The sequence below is a fragment of the Rhinoraja longicauda genome, chromosome 19, assembly GCF_053455715.1.
Source record: "Rhinoraja longicauda isolate Sanriku21f chromosome 19, sRhiLon1.1, whole genome shotgun sequence".
Taxonomy (NCBI): domain Eukaryota; kingdom Metazoa; phylum Chordata; class Chondrichthyes; order Rajiformes; family Arhynchobatidae; genus Rhinoraja; species Rhinoraja longicauda.
In genome coordinates, this window is record NC_135971.1 from 4,596,165 (window position 1) to 4,617,278 (window position 21,114).

Here is a 21,114-nt window from a genome sequence, read left to right on the forward strand (position 1 = left end):
TCGCCGAGCCGCCATGACGCAGCGGGCCGGGGCCGTCGACTGAAGAACGTCGTTGAGGTTTGTTCGTCCAGATCGTTCACGGTGAATAATCATCGGGGAAACCACCGATTATATTGAATTGTGGGCGTGTGTTTTTTGTTTAAACGTTCATTAACGGCTTGATTGGTCGCTCGATGGCGGGCGGGCCTTTCACTGAAATGTGAGGAAGGATATTCTTGTTATTGAGGCCGTGCAGCGTAGGGTCACCAGGTTAATCCCCAGAATGGCGGGACTGTCATATGTTGAAAGACTGGAGCGACTAGGCTTGTATACACTGGAATATAGAAGGATGAGAGGGGATCTTATCGAAACGTATAAGATTATTAAGGGGTTGGACACGTTAGAGGCAGGAAACATGTTCCCAATGTTGGGGGAGTCCAGAACCAGGGGCCACAGTTTAAGAATAAGGGGTCGGCCATTTAGAACGGAGATGAGGAAAAACATTTTCAGTCAGAGAGTTGTGAATCTGTGGAATTCTCTGCCTCAGAAGGCAGTGGAGGCCAATTCTCTGAATGCATTCAAGAGAGAGCTAGATAGAGCTCTTAAGGATAGCGGAGTCAGGGGGGTATGGGGAGAAGGCAGGAACGGGGTACTGATTGAGAATGATCAGCCATGATCACATAGAATGGCGGCGCGTACAGGCTCGAAGGGCCGAATGGCCTCCTCCTGCACCTGTTGTCTGTTGAAGGTGCCGGCCGGGACAGGGTGGGTCGTGTCGTGTGCATCACGTCGTGCAATCAGTGGTCAACACTCAGTACATTTAGTCAAGCCAAGTCATTTTTTATTTGTATAGCACATTTAAACACAACCCACGTTGACCAAAGTGCTGAACATCAGTCCAGGTACGAAGAAATGAACATACAATGGACAATAGACTATAGGTGCAGGAGGAGGCCATTCGGCCCTTCGAGCCAGCACCGCCATTCAATGTGATCATGGCTGATCATTCTCAATCAGTACCCCGTTCCTGCCTTCTCCCCATACACCCTGACTCCGCTATCCTTAAGAGCTCTATCTAGCTCTCTCTTGAATGCATTCAGAGAATTGGCCTCCACTGCCTTCTGAGGCAGAGAATTCCACAGATTCACAACTCTCTGACTGAAAATGTTTGTCCTCATCTCCGTTCTAAATGGCCTACTCCTTATTCTTAAACTGTGGCCCCTTGTTCTGGACTCCCCCAACATACAATGGCACACAAACATAACAGTCAAGTCAAATTTATTTGTATAGCACATTTAAAAACAACCCACGTTGAACAAAGTGCTGTACATCTGTAAGGGCGAACATTCGGCATGTAGCCATGTGGGTTTTATTGCAGGGGTGTAAAAAAGGTGTATAAGCTCCAGCTCGATTATGTTGCCAGGACATCCTGTTGTCAGCATGGAAGCGCGGTTTATGGCTAAGTGTATCCTCTGATATCAGCAACTGGCCTCAAAGCTTTGAAGTGTTAAGAAGAACATCTTGCCACATGGACTGCCCTTTGTTCCCAAGAAAGAAGAGGTCATGATGGACACAACGGACACGGAGGTCCCGAAAGTCACATAAAGATTTATAGGACATTGTAAACCTTGCCATATAAGGTAGCAACGGAAATGTACTGGCACATGTATTAAGGGTATAAAATGTGTGTAATTGTTAGCATTCGGAGAGAGAGACTACACTAGCTTCCTAAGCGTTTCTAAACGCTTCGGTTTCTAGACTCTCCCACCTGGGTGAGTAGAATAAAGAGGTTAAACGAATTCGGTTGTCTGCCTGTTTTTTCTAATAGGCCACAGACTACAACATTTGGCGTAGTCGGCAGGATCTCTTTGGCACCGGCAACCACGAACGACTAAGCGGCATCGGTGGCTGAAACACGTCCGAAGGGGACAGAGTGCACTTCTCGACCGTTGTTCGAGACCCCGGACGTTGACGTTTTTCAGACACTGAAGTCCCTCGTTTGGGGTTGATTTCGTGTTCAACTGAGATTCACAGTCGCACCGATAAGGAAAAGGACAAGGATAAGGATAAGGTTCCGGATTTGGAAGGTAAGGGGCGTTCACTCTTGTTGTCATTGTCTTGGTCTGGATGAAATTGATCGTTTGGTAATATTTATTGGTAGTATTTATTGGTAACATAATTTCAGATAATTGGCAATCAGACATATGGGACAGTCTTTGGATAAGAGTGATGGTGGTGCCCTGGTACAACACATGTGTTATTTATTTATTTATTTATTTGCTTCGTTAATGAAAAGATTGGGAAACGAGGCCTGGCCAGTGGGAGGTACATGGAATGTAGAGACTATCAAAGAGGATTAAAGAATGGAGAGAGGGGGTGCTGAAGCGCCATCAGGATTCGAGGGAACGAAGTTGGAGGGAAAATGCAAGTAGTAGAGGGAAAATGCAAGTAGTAGAGGGATATCAGTGTGTGATAGGTTGGGAATACCGAAAACATGCGATATTTTGCAAGCGGAATGTAAGGTGTATGATCTAAGACTTGACCGTGATACCCGAGCTCGAGATAAATTTAAAACCGGTACCAAAGGGATATATCCCGCCCAACAACAACAAAAGTCAGAATCCGAACTACTGGAGTATATAGCGGCTTTACTAGGTAATCAGGAGTCCGAGGGTGACGAGGAACCCTGGACACATCCGATCCCCACAGCCCCACAGACAGAGCCACCGGCTGCGGTGGTGCCAGTCCCGGTTCTACCCTCCGCGCCAGAATATTGGGGACTACCCCCCCGATTATGAGACGGCATCAGTGAATATGGATAGGTCCCAGACAAAGGGTTAAGTTGCGCCACGAACAAGAATCCGCACGATCGGCGCTAGAGATTGAGGATACTGCCTACCCTTGCCTTTTTCAGTACACCTCATTCTGCCCAGCAGGCTGAATTATTTGCCCTCACGCAGGCCTGCCAACTTTGCGTTGACCAACGTGCTAATATTTATGGTAACCTGTGGCAGCACAAGGGCTTTTTGACTGCAGCAGGCACTCCTATTAAAAATGCCCTGTTTGTCCAAAATCTACTAGCGGGTTTAACACTCCCGAAAACCTTGGCTGTCATTAAATGTAATTCGCATACATCTGTCAAGGATCCCATTTCTTTCGGGAATGCATTGGCTGACACATTGGTATGCACAGAGGCCCTGACCCCTACCATTTTAGTTTCTTCAGGCGAACAACAGCAGTTTTCTGCAACTACCGCTATGCCCAGTGTTTCGGAACTCTGCCAGCTTCAGGGGGACACTCCCGAGGCTGAGAGACACCAGTGGAGCCAGGATGGGTGTTCTCCTCGCGAATCTGACTTGCTTTGGGTTACTGCCTCTGGCAAAGTTTGTGTCCCTAACGCGCTTTTACCTGTTTTGCTCCATTATGTGCACTCTCTTACCTATGCTAGTAAGAGGGGAATGTTGGATGTAATAAATGCTACATGGTATCACCCCAAAATACATTGGGGTTTACAAATTGATTTTATTGAATTGCCACGTGTACATATTTATAAGTATTGCTTAGTTATTGTTGATGTGTTTAGCTGATGGATTGATTTTGCTATTGATGTTGCTATTTTGCTATTGTTACTCCTGCTATTAGGGGAAGTGCACTCAAGATCTAAATGGGATTGTGGTCAATCTGTATTTACTCCATGACATTTATGTAAAGACGATCAGATGATATGCAGAGGAGGCAATGGCACAATACCCTGGAAGGCAGAAAGAATAGGACCCTGCTCAGGATGGTTTAATAAGACCAGAGCTAAACAATTGAGAGACCAAGCCTATTGGGTTGTACCCTGTGGACATGCTTTGTGCCAGTTTAATTTCCAATGCCTGACAGATGAATTTAGTTTTCCATGTAAGAAGCAGCAGCCATATCAGGGTCGATCTAGATGAACTCGAGGGTTACATCAGTCATCCCTACGAGAAGAGATGAGGAGAAGAATAGACTGGAGAAGGGACTCTTGCAGTAGAACGCAGGAGAGCTTTACATGTCCAGCCAACACAGCATGTGCAGTAGGGAAGTATGAAGTACAATGCCCTGAGGGGTGCGGAGGGTATGCAGCAAAAGGACAACTAATGGTTATTACACATAACCAAGGGAAGGTCAATTTGACCACTAAGTGGAACGTAAGCATAACTTGTGAATGAGGAGATGGAACCGCATGGTTGAGTAATCAAACTGCGTTATGGGAATGGAGCAGAAAGGGCTGGAACGGCTGGGGGGCAAGTAGCAGCACTTACATTCTGAAGAAAGATGATTGGTTGGCGTGTACCAATGCTACCCAAATAGAAGGAAGGCACCCCCTAGTAATAATTTGGTCAGTACGAGAGACTACCCAGGAAGAATCCAATGTAGGACATTTAAGGCGAATGTATACAACTTGTACCCCAATGGTTAGATCCCCGAATGTGTTAAATTTGACCGTCAGGATAGAATATGAATCCAGGAAGCAGAGTGAATGTAACGTTGCTGAAAGTACAATGGAGGTTTTGGAGCTGGAATAGGAACGTTAAATTCCTTCGATTATAGAGACCCTACAAAATAAGATACAGACAGTAGGTGGATTGATGGGAGAAGGAATAAAACTACGAAACGCTTGGGATAGAGGATGCAATTTTCAGGATGGTTATCTGATGTAATGACTTGGAGACAGAATGAAGAGGTAGAAAAGAAGTGGAAAGGGTAATGCAGAATCAAACGGAGTTAAATTCGAATTACACCCACTGTATGATGAAAGAAATAGTGCCGAGGTTTGGACTACTGTGTACATTGAGCACTTTGAACAATGGACCCTATTTTACAGCCAAAGTTAATGAGGAAATGTGCGAACAGTTAAATATCCGCCAGCAGTTCCACTGCGTACATCATCCACAAGCTGCAGGTATAGTGGAACGAGCAAATGGCAACTATGAAATATATTGGCCTTGTACTTTGGAAAAATTGGAGATTACACGGGAATTTTGTTTTTGTCTTTCAGTCCAGGTATTTTTAAATTCATGTTACAAGTTGACAAAGCTTTTAATCAGGCATAGCAACTTCATGGTGAACTATTTTATGGATGACACCTTTCCTTACTCCTATTCCGTGCACGCTTTACTATTGACTTATTTACTGCCTAGTATTGAGAGCGATAACCATTTGCTCGGAGGGTGAGCTGGTGCTTTAGAACACCAGGTCTGCCCGGTTCTTTTTGAATCACTCACAGAGCCCTGGCCCCAATAATGACAACCAATCAGATGACTGTGGATGTCAATGTTTTAATGGGTGGTCCTTGAGACCCTATCTTAATCAAACACAGGAGAATTGGCCCCGGATACAAGTTAATTCTCCTCATGACTCTCCAGAAACACCAATAAATACAACTTGTTTCTGTAGAATGGGGTCTATACCAAATGAAGTTAGCCTGTCTGTGGGATGCAGCACATGCACCCATATCAGTACTGCAGTTCCCCCAAGACCTCTTAATGGGACTTACTTAATATGTGGGAGCTGGGCATATGTCTGGTTACCAGGACTTTCATAGAAACATAGAAAATAGGTGCAGGAGTAGGCCATTCGGCCCTTCGAGCCTGCACCGCCATTCAATATGATCATGGCTGATCATCCAGCTCAGTAACCTGTACCTGCCTTCTCTCCATACCCCCTGATCCCTTTAGCCACAAGGGCCACATCTAACTCCCTCTTAAATATAGCCAATGAACTGGCCTCAACTACCTTCTGTGGCAGAGAATTCCACAGACTCACCACTCTGTGTGAATAAATGTTTTCTCATCTCGCCACGGTGTGATCAGGCATCTTATGAGACCTGGACAGGGTGCTGTTATCTAGCTTTTGTAATCCCACATTTACGAATCATAAATCATCCTCTACAGCATCCAGAGTGGAGCTCTAAACGAGCTGTATCGGAGTTTGAGAGGTTTTGGTGGATAATATTCCTGAGATGGGGAACCGCTCGGGCGGGAACTGAAATTTGAAACTTAGCTAGTGCCCTGGAACAATTAGCAAATTGTACCGCTGATGGACTGTATGAGACTCAGGAACAAATAGGCCAGCTAACAACTGAAATGATGGCCCTGCGTCTTGTCGCTCCCCAGAATCGTATGGCCCTAGATTTCCTGCTAGCCGAGAAAGGGGGCATCTGTGCTATGATAGGGCAAGAATGTTATACATTTGTACCAGATGCATCCTCTAATATCACCAATATCGCGGGGCATGTGAAGGAGGTTATAGAAAGAGCGTTTAGCGTTTGAGCCCTCTGAGGGGGTGCTGTGAACTGTTTATGTATGTGCTGTTATGTTTGTGTGCCATTGTATGTTTGTTCTTAGTACCTGAACTGATGTACAGCACTTTGGTCAATGTGGGTTGTTTTTAAATGTGCTATACAAATAAAATTGACTTGGCTTGACTAGGAAAATAGGGGCAGATTTAGCCCAAGATCGAATTAATGCTTCAGGATGGGATTGGTTTGGTTTAGGATATTTGTGGGGGCCGATTCTCCATTATGGAAATATCATTGCGTTAATTGTTGTGATTCTGTTAATCTGTTATTGCTTGTATCTGCCAAATATTTATATATTTATGTATATGCCAAATATTTGTCAATCGACCACTTTAAAAGACTGTGATTATAGTATAATCGAAGAGGGAAATGTAAGGGCGAACATTCGGCATGTAGCCATGTGAGTTTTATTGCAGGGGTGTAAAAAGGGTGTAAAAGCTCCAGCTCGGATTATTCTTGGGGCATCCTGTTGTCAGCATGGAAGCGCGGTTTATGGCTGATCGTATCCTCTGATATCAGCAACTGGCCTCAAAGCTTTGAAGTGTTAAGAAGAACATCTTGCCATATGGACTGCCCTTTGTTCCCAAGAAAGAAGAGGCCACGATGGACACGGAGGTCCCGAAAGACACAAAGATTTATAGGACATTGTAAAAATTGCCATATAAGGTAGCAACGGAAATGTACGGGCACATGTATTAAGGGTATAAAATGTGTGTAATTGTTAGCATTCGGGGAGAGAGACTACACTGGCTTCCTAAGCGTTTCTAAACGCTTCGGTTTCTAGACTCTCTCCCACCTGGGTGAGTAGAATAAAGAGGTTAAACGAATTAGGTTGTCTGCCTGTTTTTTCTAATAGGCCACAGACTACAACATTGCAACGAGACCTGGGTGTCGTGGTACACCAGTCATTGAAAGTAGGCATGCAGGTGCAGCAGGCGGTGAAGAAAGCGAATGGTATGTTGGCATTCATATCGAGGGGATTTGAGTATAGGAGCAGGGAGGTTCTGCTGCAGTTGTACAGGGCATTGGTGAGACCACAACTGGAGTATTGCGTACAGTTTTGGTCTCCTAATCTGAGGAAAGACATTCTTGCCATAGAGGGAGTACAGAGAAGGTTCACCAGATTGATTCCTGGGATGGCAGGACTTTCATATGAAGAAAGACTGGATAGACTCGGCTTGTACTCGCTGGAATTTAGAAGATTGAGGGGGGATCTTATAGAAACTTACAAAATTCTTAAGGGGTTGGACAGGCTAGATTGCGGGAAGATTGTTCCCGATGTTGGGGAAGTCCAGAACAAGGGGTCACAGTTTAAGGATAAGGGGGAAGTCTTTTAGGACCGAGATGAGAACATTTTTTTTCACACAGAGAGTGGTGAGTCTGTGGAATTCTCTGCCACAGAAGGTAGTGAGGCCAGTTCATTGGCTATATTTAAGAGGGAGTTAGATGTGGCCCTTGTGGCTAAAGGATCAGGGGGTATGGAGAGAAGGCAGGTACGGGATATTGAGTTGGATGATCACCATGATCATATTGAATTGCGGTGCAGGCTCGAAGGGCCGAATGGCCTCCTCCAGCACCTATTTTAAATTTATTTTTAATTAAAAATTCTTTTTTTAAAATTAATTTATTTTTATTTTTTAAAGAGAACCTATCACCTGTTATTACTAGGCTTCATCTTTTTGATACTCTTCGGCCTGTTTTCTTCCACCCAATTCAATATCAAGCCTATTATGCCTATGCGTATTTATAAACAGTAAGTTTCTGGTCTCGTGCCTCAATCCCTCCCCTTCCTTCCCAACCTCAGCCTCAGCCTCACGGACCTTATATTACCCTAGTTCCTAAAACCCATTTCCAACACTGCTCCCCCCTCGCCACCTCCCCCCTTCCCTCCTCCCCCCCGCCACCTTCCCCCTCCCTCCGCCACCTTCCCTCCCCCCTGGGGGCCAAGGCTGGGAGACTAAAGGCAGAGGGGAAAGGCCAGCTGTGCAACTCCAGAGCCAGGGTGTGGATCCAAGGCTAGGCCCCGCCTTAGAGAGACCTCTAGGCCCAGGCTGTTGCGGATCATCTCCAGGCCCAGGCTGTGGATCCAAGGCTAGGCCCCGCCTTAGAGAGAACTCTAGGCCCAGGCTGCTGCGGATGAACTCCAGGCCCAGGCTGTGGATCCAAGGCTAGGCCCTGCCGTAGAGAGAACACAAGGCCCAGGCTGCTGCGGATCAACTCCAGGCTGTGGATGCAAGGCTAGGCCCCGCCGTAGAGAGAACTCTATGCCCAGGCGGCTGCGGATCAACTCCAGCCCAGGCTGCGGGTCCCGGGCTAATGCCTCCATTAAAGACTGTATCCTTTTCCAAAAACAGTCTCCACCATCTGCCTGTGGCGTACCTCATTGAGCTGGAAGGGAATTCTGTACTGCATTTAATTCCTAACCCGAGCTTCCTTTGGTGGGAGTGTCTAGGACCAGAGGTCACAGCCTCAGAATCACCTCCGAGCCAGCACCGCCATTCAATATGATCATTGCTGATCATCTGAAATCAGGGTGAAAAAGTTTTTCCTCATCTCATTCCTCAATGGCCTTGCCCTTATTCTTAAACTGTGTGTGGCCCCTGGTTCTGGACTCGCCCAACATTGGGGAACATTTTTTCCTGCATCTAGCCTGTCCAATCGCTTGAGAATTTTATACGTTTCTGTAATATCCCTCTCATCCGTCTAAATTGCAGTGAATACACAAGCCCAGGCGATCCATTCTTCATCACAGTGTAAGAAAATAACTGCAGATGCTGGTACTAATCGACGGTATTTATTTCACAAAATGCTGGAGTAACTCAGCGGGTCAGGCAGCATCTCAGGAGAGAAGGAATGGGTGACGTTTTGGGTCGAGACCCTTCTTCAGACTGATGCCAAGTCTGTAGAAGGGTCTCGACCCGAAACGTCACCCATTCCCTCTCTCCTGAGATGCTGCCTGACCCGCTGAGTTACTCCAGCATTTTGTGAAATACATTCCTTCATCAACCGTCAGTCCAGCCTGTTGAACTTAACTGGATAACACAGAGACAGGAGCCTGTCACTGTATGTCTGTCCACACACAACGATGAACCACCAATGGCCTTGGTTACATCAGGCCCAGGCTTACATGACCGGCAGCAGTGTTAAACAATGTTTTATTATGTACAAAATGCATTTTACAAAATCATCACAAGCTGCACAAAAACGTGCAGAACAAACATCCACAGGATCAGTGACCAGACTTTGTATAAATTACAGGTTTCCAAAGAGCAACAGGTGCAGGAGGAGGCCGTTCGGCCCTTCGAGCCAGCACCGCCATTCGCCGTGATCATGGCTGATCATTCTCAATCAGTACCCCGTTCCTGCCTTCTCCCCAGACCCCGACAGCACGGACAAAGTATGAACTGTTCCATGTTCCACAAGGATCTTGTCGTAAACTGTGGGATCTAGGACCATGGACACATCTGGTCACATCTGCCACAGAGACGGCGCAGCAGCAAACCCGTTCCCCGACACCCAGAGAAGGGGTGCTCTGTCACCCCCTGCGTACAGTGGTCCCCACTCTGCAACTCTCCCGGTCCCACAACACCCGCTCCTCATCCCTGCGAGAGAGGGGGTGAGAGAGAGAGAGAGAGAGAGAGAGAGAGAGGGGGAGAGGGGGGGGGAGAGAGAGAGAGGAAGAGAGAGAGGGAGAGGGAGAGAGAGAGGGGGGAGAGAGGGGGGGGGAGGGAGAGAGAGGAGGAGAGGAAGAGAGAGAGGGGGAGAGAGAATGAGTCCTGTGTTAGTGACTGGGCATCGCGGCCCATCCATCCCGTTCACTGCCGGGGAAGCGTCACCGCACAATGTTAGACAGGAGAGAGGGGACAGGGAGAGGGGGGCGGACAGAGAGGGAGGAGGGGGGAACAGATAGGGGGGGAGGAGACGGAGAGAGGGGGCAAGGGAAGGGAGACAGAGAGGGGGGAACGGGACAGAGAGAGGGGGGCGGGACAGAGATAGGGGACGGGACGGAGAGGGGGGGGAGGCGGACAGAGAGGGAGGAGGGGGGAATAGATAGGGGGGGAGGAGACGGAGAGAGGGGGCAAGGGAAGGGAGACAGAGAGGGGGGGAACGGGACAGAGAGAGGGGGACGGGACAGAGATAGGGGACGGGACGGAGAGGGGGGGAGGGGGACAGAGAGGGAGGAGGGGGGAGGAGACAGAGAGAGGGGGGAAGGGAAGGGAGACAGAGGGGGGACGGAGATGGGGGGAGGGGCGGTGAGGGGGGAGGGTCGCGGACAGTGAGGGGAGAGGGGGGGGTGAGGGGGACACTCACGGCACGGTGTGGGGGTTGCTGCAGAGATACGATGCCCAGACTCCCAGTACGGCTACGGCGGGGAGGAGGATCACAGCGAGGAGGATCACGGTGAACAGGATCGCCCAACGACTCCTGGACCCTGGAGGAGACAGAGCCACACAGTGGTGAACCTGGAGATACGTTTATAGACAATAGGTGCAGGAAGAGGCCATTCGGCCCTTCGAGCCAGCAACGCCATTCAATGTGATCATGGCTGATCATCCACAATCAGTACCCCGTTCCTGCCTTCTCCCCATACCCCCTGACTCCATTATCCTTAAGAGCTCTATCCAGCTCTCTCTTGAATAAGTTCAGAGAATTGGTCTCCACTGCCTTCTGAGGCAGAGAATTCCACAGATTCACAACTCTCTGAGTGAAAATGTTTTTCCTCATCTCCATTCTAAATGGCCTACCCCTTATTCTTAAACTGTGGCCCCTTGTTCTGGACTCCCCCAACATTGGGAACATGTTTCCTGCCTCTAACGTGTCCAACCCCTTAATAATCTTATATTTTTCGATAAGATCCCCTCTCATCCTTCTAAATTCCCGTGTATACAAGCCTAGCCGCTCCAGTCTTTCAACATATGATAGTCCCGCCATTCCGGGAATTAACCTAGTAAACCTACGCTGCACGCCCTCAACAGCAAGAATACCCTTCCTCTAATTTGGAGACCAAAACTGCACACAGTACTACAGGTGCGGTCTCACTAGGGCTGTGTACAACTGCAGAAGGACCTCTTTGCTCCTATACTCAACTCCTCTTGTTATGAAGGCCAACATTCCATCGGCTTTCTTCACTGCCTGCCGTACCTGCATGCTTCCTTTCAGTGACTGATGCACTAGGACACCCAGATCTCGTTGTACTTCCTCTTTTCCTAACTTGACACCATTTAGATAATAATCTGCCTCCAAAGTGGATAACCTCACACTTATCCACATTAAACTGCATCTGCCATGTATCCGCCCACTCACACAACCTGTCCAAGTCACCCTGCAACCTCATAGCATCCTCCTCACAGCTCACACTACCACCCAGCTTTGTATCATCTGCAAATTTGCTAATGGTACTTTTAATCCCTTCATCCAAGTCATTAATGTATATATATATATATTTTTAATTTTTATTTATTTGTTTTTATTTTTTACAGAACTTTTTAGAAAATAAACCCTCCCCCCTTCCCCCCACCCCCCTTATACTAACCCCAAATAAGAAAAAGGAAGAAAAGAAAAAAAGATTAAAGACTGCCTGGTTGTTGGGGGTCCTGCACACGCCCCATGGAATTCCAAACAGAATAAACTGTATATGTATATACATCTCTCCCAAAAGAACCATTGTGAATATGAACAATTCTTCTATATATATAGGCCCCTCTTTTGTAGATAAGGACGCCAGATGTTTTAAAAAGTATCATATTTGTTCCTTAAATTATAAGTAATTTTTTCACGTGGGATACAGTTAGAAATTTCATTATTCCAAAGGTCCATACTTAAATAGGAATCAGATTTCCAAGTAACTGCGATAGTTTTTTTGGCTACTGCTAATGCAATTTTTATAAATTCTTTCTGATATTTATTCATTTTAAGTTGTGGTCTTATTCCTTCAACATCACCCAATAACAAAAATCTTGGGTTGTATGGAAGTTGTATTCCGATAATCTGTTCTAAAAAACTTCTTAAGTTTGTCCAAAAAGGTTGTATTTTTGAACAGGACCAAGTAGAATGAAAAAAAGTACCAATTTCTTGATTGCACCGAAAACATTGGTCAGATAAACTTGAATTTATTCTCTTTAATTTTTGTGGTGTGATATATAATTGATGCAGAAAGTTATATTGTACTAGTCTAAACCGAACATTTATTGTATTTTTCATACTGTCAAAGCATAGTTTTGACCAATTTGTTCCATCAATATTAATATTCAAATCCGTTTCCCATTTTCGCCTTGATATATGAATTCTTTGTTTAGGAGCCTTTTTTTGAATTAGATTATATATAATAGAAGTTAAAAAAATTATTTGTCCTTTTTGAATTAGGTTTTCAATTTCCTTAGATTTCGGCAATAACATTGTTTGACCGAATTTATCTTTTAAATAAGCTCTTAATTGAAAGTAACAGAAAAGAGAATTATTTGATATATGATATTTATTTTTCAATTGTTCAAATGACATCAATATACCTTTTTCAAAGCAATCACCTATATATCTAATCCCTTTTTGATGCCACCTATATAGAAGCTGGTTGTCCATTGTAAAAGGTATCAATCTATTCTGAATCAAAGTTGTCTTTCCTAATAAAGATTTTTTTGTTTCATCCTCAAAATTTACCTTATTCCATAATCCGATCAAGTATTTTAATAATGGAGATTCTTTCAGTCCTCGTATCAATTTAGGTTCCCATTTATATATAAAGTCTTCTGGTATATTTTCTCCTATTTTGTCTAGTTCTATTTTTATCCATGCCGGGTTTTATTCTTCAAAAAGAGATGCAATAAACCTCAGTTGGTTTGCTTTATAATAATTCTTAAAGTTCGGAAGTTGTAATCCTCCTGAATCAAACTTCCATGTCAATTTTTCCAACGATATTCTTGACATCTTACCTTTCCAGAGAAATTTCCGCACATATTTATTTAACTCTTGAAAAAACTTCTGTGGTACTTGTATTGGTAATGTTTGGAATAAATATTGTAACTTCGGAAATATATTCATTTTAACGGCATTAACTCTTCCTATTAATGTTATTGGTAATGTCATCCATTTATCAAGGTCTTCTTTTATTTTTCTTAGTAATAATAAATAATTTAATTTATATAAATTCTTCATATCATTATCAATTCTTATACCTAAATACTTTATACCAATTAATGGCCATCTAAATTGGGTTAGTAATCGACATTGAGTGTAATCTCCTTTAGTAAGGGGTAAAATTTCACTTTTATCCCAATTTATTTTATAACCTGATATTCTTCCATATTCTTCTAATCTAAAAGATAGTTTGCGCAACGAATCAAATGGTTTTGTTAAGTATATCAAAACATCATCTGCAAATAAATTAATCTTAAATTCTTCCTGATTGACTTTAAAACCCTTAATATCTGGGTCAGTTCTAATTAGTTCAGCTAACGGTTCTATCGCCAGGACAAATAAAGCAGGTGATAAGGGGCATCCTTGTCTAGTTGACCTTTTTAATTGAAACGGTGTTGAAATTTGGCCATTTGTCACTACTTTAGCTTTAGGATTCACATTTAGAGTTTTAATCCAGTTTATAAAAATTGTTCCTAACCCATATTTTTCCAATACTTTATATTAAAAATCCCACTCTAACCTATCAAATGCTTTTTCTGCATCCAGAGCTACTGCTACACTTATTTCATTCCTCTTTTGTGCCAAATGCATTATACTAAGTAACCTAGTTACATTATCTGCAGAATGTCTATTTTTAATAAATCCAGTTTGATCCATATGTACTAATTTTGGTAAATACTTAGACAATCTATTAGATAAAATTTTTGCTACTATTTAATAATCTGTATTCAGCAAAGATATAGGTCTATATGATGTTGGTTTTAAAGGGTCCCTATCTTTTTTTGGTATTACCGTTAAAATCGCTGTCGTAAAAGACTCTGGGAGGTTATGTGTTCTTTCCGGCCTGCTGTATTACCTCCATAAAAGGAGGAATTAATAATTCTTTAAATTTTTTATAAAATTCTGGTGGGAACGCATCTTCTCCTGGGGATTTATTACTCTGTAGTGATATTAAAACTTCTTTGACCTCTTTTAATGAAAAAGGTATATCTAATCCCATCTGTTCTTCTAAATTTAATTTAGGAAGGTTTATTTGTGCTAAAAATCTTTCTATCTCATTAGTATCTTTTTGTGATTCTGACTGGTATAGTTCAGAATAATTTTTTTTAAAGGTTTCATTAATTTCTAAAGGTTTATAAGTAATTTTATTTGTATTTATTCTAATAGCATTAATCGTTCTCGAAGACTGTTCGGCTTTCAACTGCCAGGCAAGGACCTTATGTGATCTCTCTCCTAACTCATAGTACCTCTGTTTAGTTCTCATAATTGCTTTTTCTGTTCGGTATGTCTGTAATGTATTATATTGTAACTTTTTATTGATAAGTTGTCTTCGTTTCTCTTCCGTTACATACCTTTGAGATTCTTTTTCTAATTTTCTAATTTCTTTCTCCAATTGCTCTACTTCGGCCATATATTCTTTCTTAATTTAGGAAGTGTAACTTATTATCTGTCCTCTCAAATATGCTTTCATTGCATCCCATATAACAAATTTATCATCAACTGAGTTGGAATTTGTATCTAAAAAAAATTGAATATGTCTTCTCATAAACTCACAAAAATCTTCTCGATTTAATAATGTTGAATTAAATCTCCATCTATAAGTCATTTCCTCTTTATCCATCATTACCATTGACATTGTTAAAGGGGAGTGATCTGATAATATTCTTGCTTTATATTCAACATTTTTCACTCTGTCCTGTATGTTTGTTGATAATAAAAAGAGATCAATCCTCGAGTAAGTTTTATGTCTATATGAGTAAAAAGAATAATCTCTTTCTCTTGGGTTAAGTCTTCTCCATATATCGGTTAGATTTAAATCTTTCATCAATGACAAAGTTAATTTTGCTATTTTCGTTTTTGTAACTGTCCTAACTGATCTATCTAAAACTGGGTCTAAACAAAAATTAAAGTCTCCACCTATTAGTATTTTATCGTGAGCATCGGCCAGATTCAAAAAAGTTTCTTGTATAAATTTTATATGATTTTCATTTGGTGCATAAATATTCATCAAGGTCCATAATTCCGAAAAGAGTTGACAATGTATAATCACATAACTTCCCGCAGGATCAATAATTGTATTTTGTATTTTAATTGGTAATGTTTTATTGATCAAAATTGCAACTCCCCTCGCTTTTGAATTAAATGAAGCTGCAATAATCGTTCCCACCCAGTCTCTTTTTAATTTCTGATGTTCTATCTCTGTTAAATGAGTTTCCTGCAAGAAAGCTATATCTATCTTCATTTTTTAAATATATGTTAAAATCCTTTTTTTTTTTACCGGTGTAGCGTGTTGATAAAGGCAAGGAGCCAGGTATTTTGGGAAGGTATATTTATTGGTTCGTGGGTCTCAGACGGGTCTAGTCTGCCGGAATGGCTTGGCGCCCAAACCTTGTCCTTTTATACCTGAGTCCAGGACCGCCTCCCGGGACTGGTCCATTCCCGTGCCGAGGGGTCGGTAGTAGTATGGCCCGACCCTTGGGAGCCGCCACAGTACCCCCCCCCAGATCCGGAGGCACGAAACGCACTGGTGGTCGCACAACCCGACCGGACCGCGTACGGTAATCGGTTGACAGAGGGGCCGGCGGAGGCACAGTTGGAGAGACAGGCGGTGGGACCCGCAAAGGGGGGGCGACCTCGTGGCCGAGGCTGGGCCACCCGTACCGGTTGGTCGATGTCTAAGTGGGCCGGCTTCAGGCGGTCAATTGACACGGCCTCCGGCCGGCCCCCCATGTCCAAAACAAAGGTTGTCTGCCCGTGCTCCAGCACCCGGTACGGGCCTTCATACGGCCTCTGGAGTGGCGCCTGGTGGGCGTCACGGCGCAGGAACACAAAGGCGCAGTCCTGGAGGGCCGATGGCACGTAAGGGCGGAATGTCCCATGGCGGGACGTCGGCACGGGTGCGAGCTTGCCAACTCGCTCTCGGAGGCGATGTAGGGTGGATGAGGGCGGTTCCTCTCGCCCCGGCAACGAGGGCACGAACTCCCCGGGCACCGTGAGCGGAGACCCGTAGACGAGCTCCGCTGAGGATGAAGCCAGGTCTTCCTTGGGGGCAGTCCGGATGCCCAGCAAAACCCATGGTAGCTCGTCCATCCAGTCGGGGCCGGCGAGTCGCGCCTTCAGCGCTGCCTTCAGCTGCCGGTGGAACCTCTCCACCAAGCCGTTTGCCTGCGGGTGATAGGCCGTGGTGTGGTGCAGCCGCACGCCCAACAGGTGGGCCATGGCCGACCACAGCTCGGAGGTGAACTGTGGCCCCCGGTCCGATGAGATGACCACCGGCACACCAAAGCGAGCAATCCAGTGCGCGGCCAACGCACGAGCGCATGTGGCTGTAGATGTATCAGCCAGTGGTATGGCCTCCGGCCACCGCGTGAAGCGGTCCACCACCGTGAAGAGGTGGGTGATGCCCCGGGACGGCGGGAGCGGGCCCACAATGTCCACGTGCAGGTGGTCGAAACGGCGGCAGGGTAGACCGATCCCTTGGAGTGGCGCCCGGACGTGGCGTTGAATTTTCGACGTCTGGCACGGAATGCAGGTGCGGGCCCATTGGCCAACCTGCTTGCGCAGACCATGCCACATGAACCGCGCAGCTACCAAGGAGATCGTTGCCCGGATGGATGGGTGAGCCAGCCCGTGGACCACGTCGAACACCCTCCTGCGCCACGCGGCCGGGACGATGGGGCGCGGCTGACCTGCCGACACATCGCAAAGTATCGTCGTCGCTCCGGGGCCGAGGGGAACATCCTCAAGGCGGAGGCCAGAGATGGCAGTCCGGTAGGCGGGCATCTCCCCGTCCGTTAGTTGGGCCTCCGCCAGGGCAGAATAATCAATGCCGGGTGCCACTTCTAACACGGCATTGATGGCGGGGCGAGACAATGCGTCGGCCACCCGGTTTTCCTTCCCCTCGATAAAGCGGATGGAGGTGGTAAATTCGGATATGTAGGCCAACTGGCGCTGCTGTCGGGCGGACCATGGGTCGGAGACCTTTGCCAGGGCGAAAGTGAGCGGCTTGTGGTCCGTGTAAGCGGTGAACGGGCGGCCCTCCAGAAAATAGCGGAAGTGACGAACGGCCAGGTACAGGGCGAGGAGCTCGCGGTCGAAAGCGCTGTACTTCTTCTGGGCGTTGTCGAGGTGCCGGCTGAAGAAGGCCAGGGGGCGCCACCCCCCGTCCGTGAGTTGCTCCAGTACGCCACCAACCGCCAACTCTGAGGCGTCCACCGTAAGGGCTGTCGGGGCATCCTCCCGTGGGTGAACAAGCAGCACAGCCAGAGCCAGGGCCTCCTTCGCGCCGTCAAAGGCTGCTACGGCCTCGTCGGTCCACACGACGGTCTTACGCTTGCCCGCCAACAGCTCGTATAGCGGCCGCATGATGTGGGCCGCGGATGGCAGGAACCGGTGATAAAATGCCACCATGCCGACGAACTCCTGCAGGCCACGCACCGAGGACGGACGGGGAAACCGGCGGATGGCGTCTACTTTGTCCGGCAGGGGAACCGCTCCTTGCGAGGACACACGGTGGCCGAGAAAGTCGATGGTGGCCACGCCAAAGCGGCACTTGGCGAGGTTTATGGCCAACCCGTGTTCGCTGAGCCGCTGGAAAAGCTGCCGGAGGTGAGCACAGTGCTCCTGCCGCGAGCGGCTGGCTACCAAGATGTCGTCGAGGTAGACGAACAGGAAATCCAACCCGCGACAAACGCCGTTCATTAATCGTTGGAATGACTGGGCGGCGTTCTTGAGGCCGAACGGCATCCGTACGAACTCGTAGAGTCCGAACGGCGTGATGATTGCCGTCTTGGGTACATCCTCCGGGTGGACCGGGATCTGGTTGTAACCTCGCACCAGATCCACCTTTGAAAATATCGTGGCCCCAGCCAAATGGGCGTTGAAGTCCTGGATGTGGGGCACGGGGTATCGGTCCTCGGCGGTAGCGACGTTCAGCCGCCGATAATCCCCGCAAGGCCTCCAGCCCCCGTTTGCCTTGGGGACCATGTGGAGTGGAGATGCCCATGGGCTGTTGGAAGGGCGGACGATCCCCAAGGACTCCATCGTACGGAACTCCTGTCGTGCCAGGCGTAGTTTCTCAGGCGGGAGTCGGCGTGCTCGTGCGTGGAGGGGTGGGCCGGTAGTCGTGATGTAATGGTACACCCCATGCTTGGGGGTCGATGACCGGAATTGCGGGGCCATAATATCCGGAAAGTCCGCCAGCACCCGAGCGAAATGGGAGTCCACGGACGACAGCGGGCGTATAACGGGGTCATTCAGCCGCAACGCGATGGGCTCCATCGTGGCGGAGTGGACCAAGCGCTGCTGCCTGACGTCCACGAGGAGAGAATGAGCCCGCAGAAAGTCGGCCCCGAGCAACGGCTGGGAGACGTCGGCGATCGTAAACAGCCACGTAAAATGACTGGCGCCGAAAACGATGTGGACCGTGCGGACGCCATACGTCTGGATAATGCTCCCATTTGCCGCGGTGAGGATGGGCCCCCGCTTCCCAGAACGAATGTCCAGCGGCGAAGGGGGCAGGACGCTCAGCTCCGCCCCGGTATCCACGAGGAAGCGGCTCCCGGACCGCCGATCCCAGGCGAAGAGGCGGTGAATCTGGCCGGCCACCGCAGGGACTATTGGTAGCCGGCCCCGGCGTTTCCCGGAAATGTGCACGGCTGGCGGCATTGTCGGGCTGCCGCACCCCAGCGCTGGTGGTAATAACACCAGTACCTCTTGCTGGTGCTGGCTGGAGCCTGCTGATGTGGGACTGCAGGTGCACGACCCGCAATGGCCACCGGGGGCGATCTCGCAGGCCTCCGAGACGTAGCTGTCACTCCTTCCACAGCTCCCCCGCCCGACCGGAGAAAATCGGGCGCTTCTCGAGTGACGTTTAGCGCACTGACGTCATCACGGCGCGCCGCCCACAGCGCGTCCGCGCGCCTGCCGAGGGCCCGGGTGTCTTCCCAGGAGACGTCGGTGAGCTGCAGGCGAATGTCGGCCGGCAGCAGGTGCAGGTATGTATATTCAAACATCAGGCACGGTCTGTGCCCGTCGAGCAGCGCGACCATCTCCTTCAGGAGGCTAGATGGGCGCCGGTCACCGAGGCCTGGCATGTGGAGGAGCCTTTCGGCCCGCTCCATTCGGGTTAGCCCGTAGGTTTGGAGCAGCAGCTCCTTAAGGGCTTTATATTTACCGTCGGCCGGTGGGTCCTGGAGGAACTCCGTTACCTCTTCGGCCGCGTCCTGGTCAAGGGCTCCCACCAGGTGGAAAAACCGGGTGTCATCCCTTGTGATGCCCTTCAGCTGGAACTGGGCCTCCGCTTGGTAAAACCAAATGCGAGCCCGGGTGGTCCAGAAGGTCGGGAGCTTGATTCCTACCGCGTCGACAGCTGGGGCCTGGTCGGTCTGCGAGCCGGACGGGCGGTCGAATTCTGTTTCTTCGTCCATCCTAATGAATGGACCGTCGAGGTCACCAATGTAGCGTGTTGATAAAGGCAAGGAGCCAGGTATTTTGGGAAGGTATATTTATTGGTTCGTGGGTCTCAGACGGGTCTAGTCTGCCGGAATGGCTTGGCGCCCAAACCTTGTCCTTTTATACCTGAGTCCAGGACCGCCTCCCGGGACTGGTCCATTCCCGTGCCGAGGGGTCGGTAGTAGTATGGCCCGACCCTTGGGAGCCGCCACACCGGCCCATTTAAGCCATTAACATTAAAACTCAAAAAGTTCAGTAATTTAGCCATTATTCTTAACAGAATTACTCCAATCTATAACATAACACCTCTTTTCTCATGGTTTTTTGGGGAGTTTCCTTAAAATTCACCATGTTGCTGTACACCCCCCCCCCCCCCCCCCCCCCAACATCCAGGCTAAAAGAAAAAAAAGAAAAAGAAAAAGAAATAATTTAAAAAAAACAAAATAACCCCTTACTAATGCTGTTTATAAAAAAGAAAACAGCATTACCTCCCTCCATTTTACGGGTCATGCCACACGCCATGAATACACACATGAATCCCGCAGTGATCAATTGGTGGTTCTCCAGCCCCCCCGAACTAACATAACTTTTTCTCCCAATCATTATTCATTAAATCTTTACATTTCATATCCTTTATTTTCTCTCCATTCATATCCGTTTCAATCCATGTCTCATTCTCGTTCATCTTATATCTGGGGAGCCTTTGGAAGTTTTAAAGCAAATTCCTCAGCTTCCTGGTAATCAGTAAAAAAATTGTTTCCTTCTCTTTCTAAAAAAAATTTCAGTGGGGATATGGGGAGAAGGCAAGCACAGGTTGATGATTGTGAATGATCAGCCATGATCACAATGAATGTTGGTGCTGGCTCGAAGGGCCAAATGGCCTCCTCCTGCACCTATTTTCTGTTTGTATCCAGCGCTCCATGGAATAGAGACCCAGCCTACTCAACCTCTCCCAATAGCTCACACCCTCTAGTCCTGGCAACATCATAGAAACATAGAATATAGGTGCAGGAGGAGGCCATTCGGCCCTTCGAGCCAGCACCGCTATTCATTGTGAATCCTTGTAAATCTTTTCTGAACCCTTTCAAGCTTGACAATATCTTTCCTATAACATGGTGCCCCGAACTGAACACAAATGCGGTCTCACCAACGTCTTATACAACTGCAACATGACCTCCCAATTTCTATACTCAGTACTCTGACTGATGAAGGCCAATGTGCCA

The 21,114-nt window shown here is 47.2% G+C and overlaps 1 protein-coding gene and 2 long non-coding RNA genes across 3 annotated transcripts in view; 2 read left to right on the forward strand and 1 right to left on the reverse strand.

Moving 5' to 3' along the window:
* Window positions 1-14,885, forward strand: LOC144603073 (uncharacterized). The gene is made up of 3 exons (XR_013548534.1): window positions 1-57; window positions 1,808-2,066; window positions 14,606-14,885. It is a non-coding gene; the product is annotated as an uncharacterized LOC144603073 (long non-coding RNA).
* The window catches only part of LOC144603076 (uncharacterized), a 21,627-nt gene continuing 10,381 nt past the window's right edge, over window positions 9,869-21,114 (reverse strand). Inside the window, exon 3 of the long non-coding RNA XR_013548537.1 lies at window positions 9,869-9,909. This is a non-coding gene — a long non-coding RNA (uncharacterized LOC144603076). The remainder of the gene's footprint in view (window positions 9,910-21,114) is intronic.
* Window positions 19,249-21,114, forward strand: part of LOC144603066 (uncharacterized) — a 76,596-nt gene continuing 74,730 nt past the window's right edge. The window contains exon 1 of the mRNA XM_078416208.1: window positions 19,249-19,434. The gene's annotated coding sequence lies outside the window, so the exon portion shown is untranslated. The remainder of the gene's footprint in view (window positions 19,435-21,114) is intronic.